Raw genomic sequence first — 10,984 nt, forward strand, 5'->3', positions numbered from 1 at the left:
AAGACAATATGAATGTAAAACAAACAAGCTTGCCTTCTCGTCTGGAGTCCGTTGATGAAGCAGCAGCTTCACGGATGCCAGCAGGGAAGCTCACGCGAAGCTTCAAGAAGTATGAGCTCAGCAAAGCTCGCAGAAGGAACCTGGAAGAACTTGCAGAAGCAAGAAGAAGAAATCCTGTAGAGTCGCTCGACTCTTTATATAGCTGAACCTGCAAACCTGTGAAGACAGAAGAAGACACAGAAGACCGAGATCTAGCCGTTGTCACTCACAACGGCTAGGCCTGGACCGATCAAGCTCCAACCTGATTGGTCCACACTGTCCCTGATCGGTCTTGGGACCGATCAGGCTAAGCCTGGACCGATCAGGCTATGTCCTGATCGGTCCAGGAAGAGTCTGATCGGTCCCTGGACCGATCAGCCTTTCTCCTTCTTCTCTTCTGTTTGCTTCCTGATCGGTCTTCAGACCAATCAGATAATCCACAGAAGCATTCTGTTTGGTTACTGATAGGTCACCAGACCGATCAGCCGTATCACTGGATCGGTCCCCAGATCGATCCAGAGCTTGGTTTTTCCCAATACCAAGTCCCAAGTCTCCCACACCAACATCCGGTCAACCTTGACCTGTTGGTACATCATGCTTAGCATCCGGTCACTCCCTTAACCTGCTAAGACTCCCCACCAAGTGTCCGGTCAATCCCTTTGACCCACTTGGACTTTTCTCTTCGTGCCAAGTATCCGGTCACTCCCTTGACCTACTTGACCTTCTCAACACCAGATGTCCGATCATCCTTGATCCATCTGGATTTTTCCTTGCCCGGCTTCACTCACCAGGACTTTCACCTAACTTCACTCACTAGGGTTTTCACCTGGCTTCACTCATCAGGATTTCCAATCTGCCTGACTTCACTTACCAGGACTTCCAAACTGCCTAGCTTCACTCACTAGGACTTTTACCTGGCTTCACTCACCAGGATTTTCTATCTGCCTTCCTGGTCTAGAGAACGAGCTACCGAGCCCTCTCTGACCACAGTCCGGAGAACGAGCTACCAAGCCCTCTCCGACTTCCACATGCCAAGCTTCCATACTTGGACTTCTCCATGCCAAGTCCCTGCTTGGACTTTTCCCATGCTAAGCTCCTTGCTTGGACTTTTCCGTGCCAAGTCTCCATACTTGGACTTTTCTCGTGCCAAGCTCCCTGCTTGGACTTCTTGAAATAGATCAACTCAAGTCGAGTCAACCTTGACCAAGGGTTGCACCCACAACCTCCCAAGTTTTCCAATATTCTTGTCAAACATCAAGATACAACTCTTCTATTCTCGTCAAACATCAGAATAGAACTTTTCTATTCTCGTCAAACATCAAAATACAACTCGAGTCAGGTCAACCTTGACCTAAGGTTGCACCAACAATTATGATATCTAAATTTTCATTTTAGTCTATCATAATTTCTCAAATCATAATTTTTCAGATTTGAAGCAGACAATGTTAAGCCTGCATTGTCTTTTTCTATCAAATTTATTTTATATTTTGATTTAACATTTTCAACTTTCAATTTTTAAAGATTTTCTGAGCAACATGTATTCATGGTTATTTTTGACTTTGATTTTACATTTTCTTTTTCTAGATTCATCACAAATTTAGAAAGTATTTCAGAACATGTATTCAAAGTTAATTTATAATTTGCATCTTCTAAATTCATCATAATTTTAAAGAGTGTTTTAGGAGGTTGAGAACATACCTTACTTACCTTTACAATATCATTGTATGATGGTCTCCCTTCATTGTAGCTTCTTTCTGAAGCCTCTCCCCCTTTATCGATGCTCATCTCGGATGAGTTTTCTGTTGAGGATCGGTCGGCCGGCTTGAAGGGGGGTTGGATAGACGGCACCCCCAAATCGATTGCTTCCTACACTATTGTTAGCTTGCGCAGCGGAATACAAACAAAAACAAACATGCTAAACTAAAAGCAAGACAAAGAAAGAATGCAAACCAAGCTACACGATCATTTACGTGGTTTGGAGATAAAGCTCCTACCCCACGACGTGTCCGTAAGGTGGACGATCCCTATCCGTCGGTGGATTACTCCCTGGAAGACCTCCGCCTAGCTCAAACCTCCTTGTGGGTGGAGAAACCTCACCACAAACTCACCAAGACCTCTTGGACACAAGGGAAACTCTTGAGCACTTGTAGACTACTAATTAGACCTTAACCAAGTCTAATTTCGTCAACCTCAACCAAGCTCCCAAGGCTTGGTTATATAGGCCACGGGTTGGAAAACCCCGCCTACCAGTCGACTGCTAAAACATGCAGTCGACTGCCCTCTCTGGAAATTCGACCGTTACATCCCAACGGCTCGATTCCACACTAACCGAGCGAACAGAGACATTCTGTTCGCTGCCAGTCGACTGCTAAAACATGCAGTCGACTGCTACAGTACTGATACAGTGGCGCTACAGTACTGCTACAGTAAAACCCTAAAACTAGGATTTTACTCCGAGTACAATCTCTCATGCATTCGTACCCTCACCCTTATGACTCATTTGACACTTCATCTGTAGCTTTGACCTCTTGCCTTCAAGCCTACTTCCTTTGGCTCTCGTCCCTCGGATGCATTCAAGCCCGCGGCTCGTCCTCAATGACATCCTTCGCGTATGCCTCGAAGTCGCTTCCCTCGGCCCTTGTCCTCGCTGCTTTGTCCATGGTCCCTCGGATGCTCCATCCTTCATCGGAACCGAAGCCATCAACCTGAATCACATGTGTATCCTGCAAATCTGCACAACTCAAATACACATATCAAATACAAGGGTGAACCTAACTTAAACCCTTTGCCCAAACACCAAAACACATGGTCACACGGACCATTGGGATTGCTCCAATAATCTCCTCTTTTTGGTGTTTGGCAATACGTTTAAGTTAGGGAAAACAAATAGCAAAACAATATGCTAAAAACAATTGGACTTACGTTGCCAAGGCTACCCACTTGGACTTACACTGCCGAATGGACTTACGTTGCCAAGGCTACACACTTGGACTTACACTGCCGAATGGACTTACGTTGCCAAGGTTACACACTTGGCAACCGCCGTAACAATGCATCATGCATTTGAACCTATCCCAAGGCTCCCCCTACACCTACGCTCCCCATGAGCTAGGATTTTTACAACGGGCTTTTTAAGAACCTATCCCAAGGCTCCCCCTACACAAAGGTACTTTCAGGTTTTCCCAACTAAACCTTACTTCTTCCCCTTTGCCTAACATCCAAAAGGTCCTCCAACAATATCCCAATTGTTAAAAACTTGTCATTCCAATTGACCCTAAACTCGTGTGTTTATCCCCTATGGATTTCATACACTTGTATGAGTTGACTTGGTCAAAATTCAATGCTGAAAACAATTTCAGACTGGTATCAGTCGACTGCAAGAAGTACCAGTCGACTGGTCGCTACTAGCTGAGCGAACAGAATACTTCTGTTTCCAGCCAGTCGACTGCATGTTTTAACAGTCGACTGGTGCAGTCACTACAACAAAATCGCTCATAGACATCGGTTTTCCACCGGTGTCTATTTGATTTTCGACCGATGTCTATGAAGCCGATGTTAAAAGTCTGTCATTTTAGACATCGAGTTAAAACCGGTGTAGTATCACTTAACGACACCGGTTTTCGAATCGGTTATTAACCGGTGTAGTATCACTTAACGACACCGTTTCATACACGGTGTAAAACCGATGTAATATTGTATGTTAATAACACCAGTTTTGACAGCAGTAAATGACCGATGTAATATTACTTTATAACACCGGTTTTACATCGGTGGAAAACCGATGTCATATGTATTTTTTTTAACAGCACAGATTTGATTTTAAAACCGACAATAACAAAAAAAAATACACAAATATTCACAAATTGTACAAATATTCTTCATTCAATAATATCCATAAAATACACAAATATTCACAAATTATATAAATAATCTTCTTACAACAATATCCATAAAATACCCAAACATTCTTTTTACATCAAAAGCTAGCTAATAGATATCAAAATTAAGGTAGAACATTCTTTTAACACATCAAGGTAGAACCGCACTTCAAATGTAATCTAGCATGCATTCAGCCCACTCGAACTGCATTTCATCAATTTCAACTCTGGAGTACTTGAGATTTGTAAACTGTAAAAACACATAAATCCACCCTATGTCAAATAACTAAAACAAATGTGTATATGTATCAAATAAAAAATATAAGATCACAAGTGCTTGTCATAAACATGCTTACCAGCGTGTTGAAACCTATTCTGTGAATGGTGGCTTCGAATGAACTTCACGAGCAAGGCCAAAATTTGCTATCTTCACAAAGTCCTTGGTTACCAATAAGTTCTCTGCAAAGGTCATAATCTAGTTTAATAGAATGCTAACTTCACCAGAATAATTATAGGTGCATAAATCACATTTAACAAAATAAATGCTTGAATTAAAAGGATATGGGAGAAGACCCCTAAATCCTTCATTTATCCATTGAACTTCCTTATATGTTGAATCTGCTTTAGCTTCAATAAGCTTCCTTTTAAAATAAAATTTGAGCTTCGTGGAGAAAAACCATGCATTTCTTGTTGTACAATCCTTTCACTTTGGGTTGGGATAATTGCTTGAGGATAATTGCTTCCTGTAATTTGCTTTCCTACATATAGTTGGGGATTCGCATTGGTTATCTTGTTGAAGTACACATTTACAAGTTATGCAAATATTTGAAATCATATGGTTGCGAATGTATTGGAAAATTAAGAAAGGTAACACATGCAATGAAATGTATGGTAGTGTAACAAGTTGAATCATCTAGTTGTATGGTTGGGAAGGCAATCAACTGGTGTGCTTTGTTTATAGGAAATATTTCTAGTTTTCCATTTTTCCTTTTCTAGAAACAATTTGGAAACTGGAAAGAAATTTTTTAAAAGGAAACATTTGCCATCATTTTTTACTTTTCTATATACTGTACAACTTAATTGCCAATATATTTGTCAAATTTTCAAAAAAAAAAAATAACTGAGACTACTTGCTATATAAGTGACACTGATCCTACAGTTTGTTCTGCAATAGTAGGTAGTAATAGAAAGTTACAAACAAGGATTAATAAGTATTGTTTAATTTATAATTGTCATACATATGTTCCAACTCCATACCTTGCTAAGATGGGCACATTGTCCTAGAATTATATAGGGCATCAAGGATTAATTTATATAGAACAGTGTGTAAGTCATACTGTACCAGTCAAATCAAATATTTGTTAGAATCATACACTACTTCTGTTGGACCAGAAAAGATATATACACTGTGTGATGCACACACAAGAAAAAAGAATGAAATACAGTCAACAGCAGTGTCATTGTGTGTACAATGTGGGTGAAAACTTGGAGAAGCATCAAAGTTTCTTCATATACTTCTTCAGTAAAGAAGAGTTCAAAGATTAAAAAAAGAACTATGAATTTAATGTTACCTGATCCATTAGAACAATACTTTTTTCATCTTCATAGTATCTTTTATGTGATGGATCCAACTTCATCAAGTCATCATAGAATGATTAAACCTCTTTAGTATGATTTGTTAAACTTTTAAGAGATCCATCTGAATTCAATATGTTATGTGCAACCAGGAGTTTTGCTAATATTATCTTCACAAATTTACTGCAAAGAAAAATCAAACTCGAGTTGGCAACAAACAATTCCCATATGCATAAACAATATGAAGCAAAAATCTTAAGCTTAAAGTAACAAAAGAGGCCTATCTTCTTCATTGAACTCTCTGAAAAGCTCCATCTCATTTGATAACATTTGTAAATTCCAAACTATGTTCTTCACTTCATTGTTCTTATTGATTCTTAGCATATCAAACAACATTGGACAAGGACCCTCTTGTGGTTTACATAGATCAGCATAGTCCTAAACAAAACTTTCTTCAACAGATTCTTCTATAATTTCTTTTGAACTTAATGTCACAGTAAATGTGAACTCTGATGGATGTTTGAAATGAGAACCATTTGATGCTATAATGTACGAAGGCATAAACCCTTGTTCTTGTCATTGAAATAAGGTGGGGTAGTTGTCATGCCTCCCAAACTTGAATTAAAAGGATATGGGAGAAGACCCCTAAATCCTTCATTTATCCATTGAACTTCCTTAATGTACGAAGGCATAAAAAATGAAGAAGGATAACGATGCCATTCACTTCCGATGCAAAGCATAGTCTCTGTGCATAAAGGCAAGCATTCCATCAAATTTAAAACTATAATCCAATCAATATAAAACTATAATCCAATCAAATTTACAGGCTATCGCTTCTGCATAATTTCCCTATTGTAATACAAGAGAACTATCAATTTCCAACTAGGGGCAAAGACAACAAAGAAGATGATAGACAAATTATATGACTTTCTTCTATTAAATGAGGCAATATGCAGTAACTCTCAAACTAGCAATGAAAAAGGCAGATATAGTACTCTACCTGTTGCTTGTATATAATAGCCAAGTTGTTGAAGGGCACAGATATCCCTGTTGTAACTGCTAAAATTGCCTTATAGAATGATGCAACAACACTCATCATATTACTGCATGAAGAGAAGTTTCATTAAGGAACAAAAATAAACTATCCGCACAGTTGTCATCAAACATTTCTAAAGCTTACCAATCCATGTATATATATGTTGCCAAGGCTTGACAATGCTTGTGGATGGTTAGGTTGTAAAGCAAAGCATGACTTGGGAAAAATTATTAAAATGAAGTTATTAACAAAGAAATCAGGATACACTTCTCTTGCTCTTACAAAGCATGCATGATATGCAAAGAAACTAGCAAAAACTATAAATAAATCTCTTTATGAAGAATGAATAATACTGCCATCTCGACTTGTATGAGATACTGGCATGGCTCATTACTAACCATCCACTTGAGAGAGAAAATGATAAATCAATAGTTTCACAAAAGAAAAACATAGTATTAGAAATATAGCTACATGAAAACAGATCCAAGATACAAGTTTTAGAAGTGCCAAGAACTGAGAAAAGGTATCAAGGAGCCAAGAGTTACCAAGAACTTGCTGAGCAGTCAACCTCTTCTTAGGATCTGGCTCAAGCATATGCCTCACAAGGTCTTTAGCGCTATCAGAAACCTTTGGCCATGGTTCTCTTTTAAAATCTACGTTAGAACGAAGAATTGCTTGGGCAAACACCTTGTTCAGTTTCTGCATTGAGACAAGGAATTACACGACTGGTTCTTAGAAGCATGCCAGATGCAAACATCTTGGTTTGATGGACTTGCAAGAAATTATAATTGAGTGATATACAGTTGGAAGTCTAAAATGGCTTTATTATCCTATGGATGAAAAATACCTGCCCAAAATGGAGGCACCCCACAAAGAAGGATGTATAAGATAACACCTGCACTCCAGACATCAACTTCAGGCCCATAATTTCTCTTTAGAACCTCTGGTGCCATGTAATAAGGACTGCCGACAATTTCGTTAAAGCGCTCACCTGGGATCGAAAGGAAGACTATTAAAATTCAGAAACTAACTAGCTAGCTTGTAATATTAAGACCACCTTTTCCATGAGTAATTGTAGGTAGAAAGTGGGCATCAACTAAAGTAAGAATCATATGAATCTTTACTTTTAACAACTTAGATAACATGTAAGACGACCAACTGAAAAAGAAACATCCTGCAATTGAATTACCAGGTCTGAAAAACACAGACAACCCGAAGTCAATCGTCTTCAATGGGGCATTTTCCCTTTTGTTCCCAAACAAGAAGTTCTCAGGTTTAAGATCCCGGTGCATAACTCCATTCTTGTGGCACTCCTGGAAAGATATGATGAAAACAAAACAAATTAGCGTACTCCTGGAAAGATATTATAAACAAGTGCTGCCATGGGCTACTTAGCCCCCGAGTACTCTACCAATTAAAATAAATTATAGTGGCAAATACTCTACCTGAGCAGGCTATCCAAAGCAAACCTTGTGGATGCAATAAATTATAGTGGCAAATACTCTACCAATTAAAATAAAGTAATCCAAAGGATTAAGTCTATGTCCAGAAACAATTAAGGTAATTTGATGTGCCTATATTGAAATTAATTACTATACAGATACATATGTACTCTGAAGGGGGGATACACAGTGAATATAGCTCACCTTGCAATGCTTTAATCGGATGCAATCATATTTATCATCTCGAACCCATCTCACTGCTGGAGTGGTATTTCTTAAAGCACAGAATCGAGTGCCAACTGATTTGAACAGAAACTAAAATAATATTATGAGTAAAAACACTTACCCTCATCCTCCTCTAGTTTTGATTCCTCCACATGAAGCAACTCCTTGACCCTTGCTTGATTCTCTGCACTTCCCAATCCAGTATCTAAAATAAGCACATCGCATCCTCTGAAACAATGTGTAAATGTATGTCAGAAAGAAGCAGGGTGGAATTAGGCATCGAAAACTGAATTAAAAAAAAACCCTAGAGGGTGGAAATTAAATTACAAAAACCTGGAGGAAATGAACATACAAAAGAAACGCTAACCATAGGTACGGCTCCCTTCTTTTAACATAACCATATTAAATTTATATTCTAACCTAAACCATCCAATATCTAAATTCCCATTAGATCTTCAAGGTTACAATCTTCCATAATCACCTAACATGAAACCTAAATGTCACTGAAACCATTTCAGATTCAGGTTAATCTTTATTTACAACATTCAATTACCCAATATAACAACTCTTATCCTTGTTAACTAGTAACACATCATACCCTTAACCTCCAACACCAGAACAAACAAATTCTTATTGACTCTGCCGTGGATCCAGCTCAAAACACACAGGATTCATTAGGTAACATCTACTGCAACTAATGATCGCACAAGGGTAAGGAACAAGAAATAAACCGTACCTCAATCCCCTACAAACAGAACATTACATAGTGCATCTTCACTAGCCGGATCAAGAAGAAAGAATAACAAGAAGTCATCAAAACAACCTGTTAACAACAACAACAGATCGACCTCATTACCTCTGCGCCCTTCAATCACCGGAGACGATCACTGATACGAAGAAGAGATCGATCCAACAGAGCTGTGGTGGCCGGGACCAAAATACCAGTCTCTGCTTCCCAGAAAGAACCACCTGAATCAACACTAGAAAGAATCAAGGTTCGAATTCACAACCAAAACCAAACCCTTACCTCCAAGATCGAAGTTAGGGCAACGACTTGTTCTTGCCGACGAACAGGGACAGAGATCGGGAAGGAACAATGGTTGTTACCTCCTCCAAACAATCGATGTTGGCCTGATCCAACGCCGATGCCCTTGGTTCCCTCCCGACATCCGGCGAAATCCACCGATCGAGATCCGTCGCCGTTGTTCACCGAGATCAGAGAAGGGAGGAAGGGATCGGGGAGAAAGAAGGTTCGGCTGTAACTAACCTCTCTTCCTCTCAACGCTCCAAGGTCCGCTCTTCGCCGGCGCCACCGAGAGAAGAAGAAATCGCCGGTCTCGGTCGCGTGAAGTCCGAAGTCGCGAGAAGCAGAGGAAGAACAGAGGAGAAAGTCGGGGGAAAAGAAAAGGCTTCGGCGCTTTATAGAGAGGTTAACCCCAAACCCCATCCTCAACCTTTAGCAATCAGACGATTAAGAAGGGGAAGAGATTCAAGAAAGGGAAGAGTGAGATGAGGCTGAGAGAGATGGTCGGAGGTTTAGGTTTAGGCTGAGAGAGATGGTCGGATGGTCGGAGGTTTAGGCTTCGGTTTAGGTTATCGCGAGAGAGATGGTCGCGCGGAGGAAGGGGCGGGATAAAGATTTAGGTTTGGAGGGAAAACACTTAGGCAGATTTTGACTTGTGGGGAAAATTAAAATATTTTATTTGGGTTTATTAACATCGGATTTTAAAAAACGATGTTAAAATCGATGTCTATTAACGAAAAAAGGGGCGCTCATAGACATCGCCTAAAAAACCGATGTCTATGAGCTAAAATCTGCGCTCATAGACACCGATTTTTAGAAAAACCGATGTAAAATACTCAAAGACATCGGTTTTAGCCTAAAATCGTTGTTGTTCCACTGATGTCTATGAGCGATTTTGTTGTAGTGAGTCAACTGCTAAAACTATCAGTCGACTGGTGCAGTCGACTGCTAAAACTAGCAGTCGACTGGCACAGCTTTTCAGCCTCTTTCAACATTTCTAACCCACTTTCAGAAATACACCAATAATTCCACAGACCTCCAAAAATCTCCAAATTTTGTGGAGATGTCTGTTTTATCCATGTCTACTTGGGAAAAATATATTCAAAAATGTATCTATCACCAATCCCAAGATTGACACAAAATCCAAAACTAGCTTAAATTGTTCAATAGAACCTTGACCTAAAGTCCTAGTTTTGGCTTCCTCTTGATGTATTTGCCCATGTCAACCCACAATGCATCCCTAGCATTGATTTATATGGCATCTATACATCCAAAACTAATTATCATGCTATAGGACCCCAATGTCATATTTCTTGCATGAAACACAATCTAATTGTGCCAAATCCCTATGTTTGAGACTCAAATCCGTCTCCAAACCACTTGACACAATCCATGACCCAACCTAAACTCCCAAGTAAAATCCACCTGAGATCCATTAGCCATGGGTCCCAAATTGACTCTTTGAGCTCCCCCTAGAGCTCTTAGCCTTAGCCACCTCCCTAGGTGACTCATCTATTATGACCAAACCACAATGATGTCCCTTAGAAGATCTCCTTATCTTCTTGACCTTGGACACATCATCCTTGCCATAATCATATGCAACCCTAGCATATTTCTTTTTATTGGCCTTGGATGACTCTCCCTTGCCCTTATCATGTGTCACCCTAGCACATGGTCTCCTTTTGGCCTTGGAGGGACTAGATCGGTATCCCAAGCCCGATCTATCATTATTGAGTCTTTGACTACCCAACATCATATTTAATCC

General features: G+C 39.7%; 2 long non-coding RNA genes across 6 annotated transcripts; both read right to left on the bottom strand.

Annotated features, from left to right (window-relative positions):
• Positions 1–4,108: 4,108 nt before the first annotated feature.
• LOC121998472 lies at positions 4,109–7,119 on the bottom strand. Of its 2 annotated transcripts, none has more exons than XR_006116514.1 (6): positions 7,074–7,119; positions 6,493–6,595; positions 5,489–5,675; positions 4,491–4,675; positions 4,274–4,376; positions 4,109–4,167 (listed from the first exon to the last, which is right to left on the bottom strand). It is a non-coding gene; the product is annotated as an uncharacterized LOC121998472 (long non-coding RNA). The 2 variants fall into 2 exon arrangements; XR_006116513.1 differs by having other exon boundaries at positions 5,489–6,237.
• Positions 7,120–7,500: 381 nt separating this feature from the next.
• Positions 7,501–9,995, bottom strand: LOC121998473. 4 transcript variants are annotated; one of them, XR_006116518.1, is made up of 5 exons: positions 9,223–9,986; positions 9,052–9,143; positions 8,317–8,423; positions 7,718–7,841; positions 7,501–7,519 (listed from the first exon to the last, which is right to left on the bottom strand). It is a non-coding gene; the product is annotated as an uncharacterized LOC121998473 (long non-coding RNA). The 4 variants fall into 4 exon arrangements; XR_006116515.1 differs by having other exon boundaries at positions 9,052–9,164; positions 9,303–9,984; XR_006116516.1 differs by lacking the exons at positions 7,501–7,519; positions 7,718–7,841 and adding an exon at positions 8,202–8,227 and having other exon boundaries at positions 9,052–9,164; positions 9,303–9,995.
• Between the last annotated feature and the right edge of the window lie 989 nt (positions 9,996–10,984).

Source organism: Zingiber officinale, chromosome 6A (genome assembly GCF_018446385.1).
Source record: "Zingiber officinale cultivar Zhangliang chromosome 6A, Zo_v1.1, whole genome shotgun sequence".
NCBI lineage: Eukaryota > Viridiplantae > Streptophyta > Magnoliopsida > Zingiberales > Zingiberaceae > Zingiber > Zingiber officinale.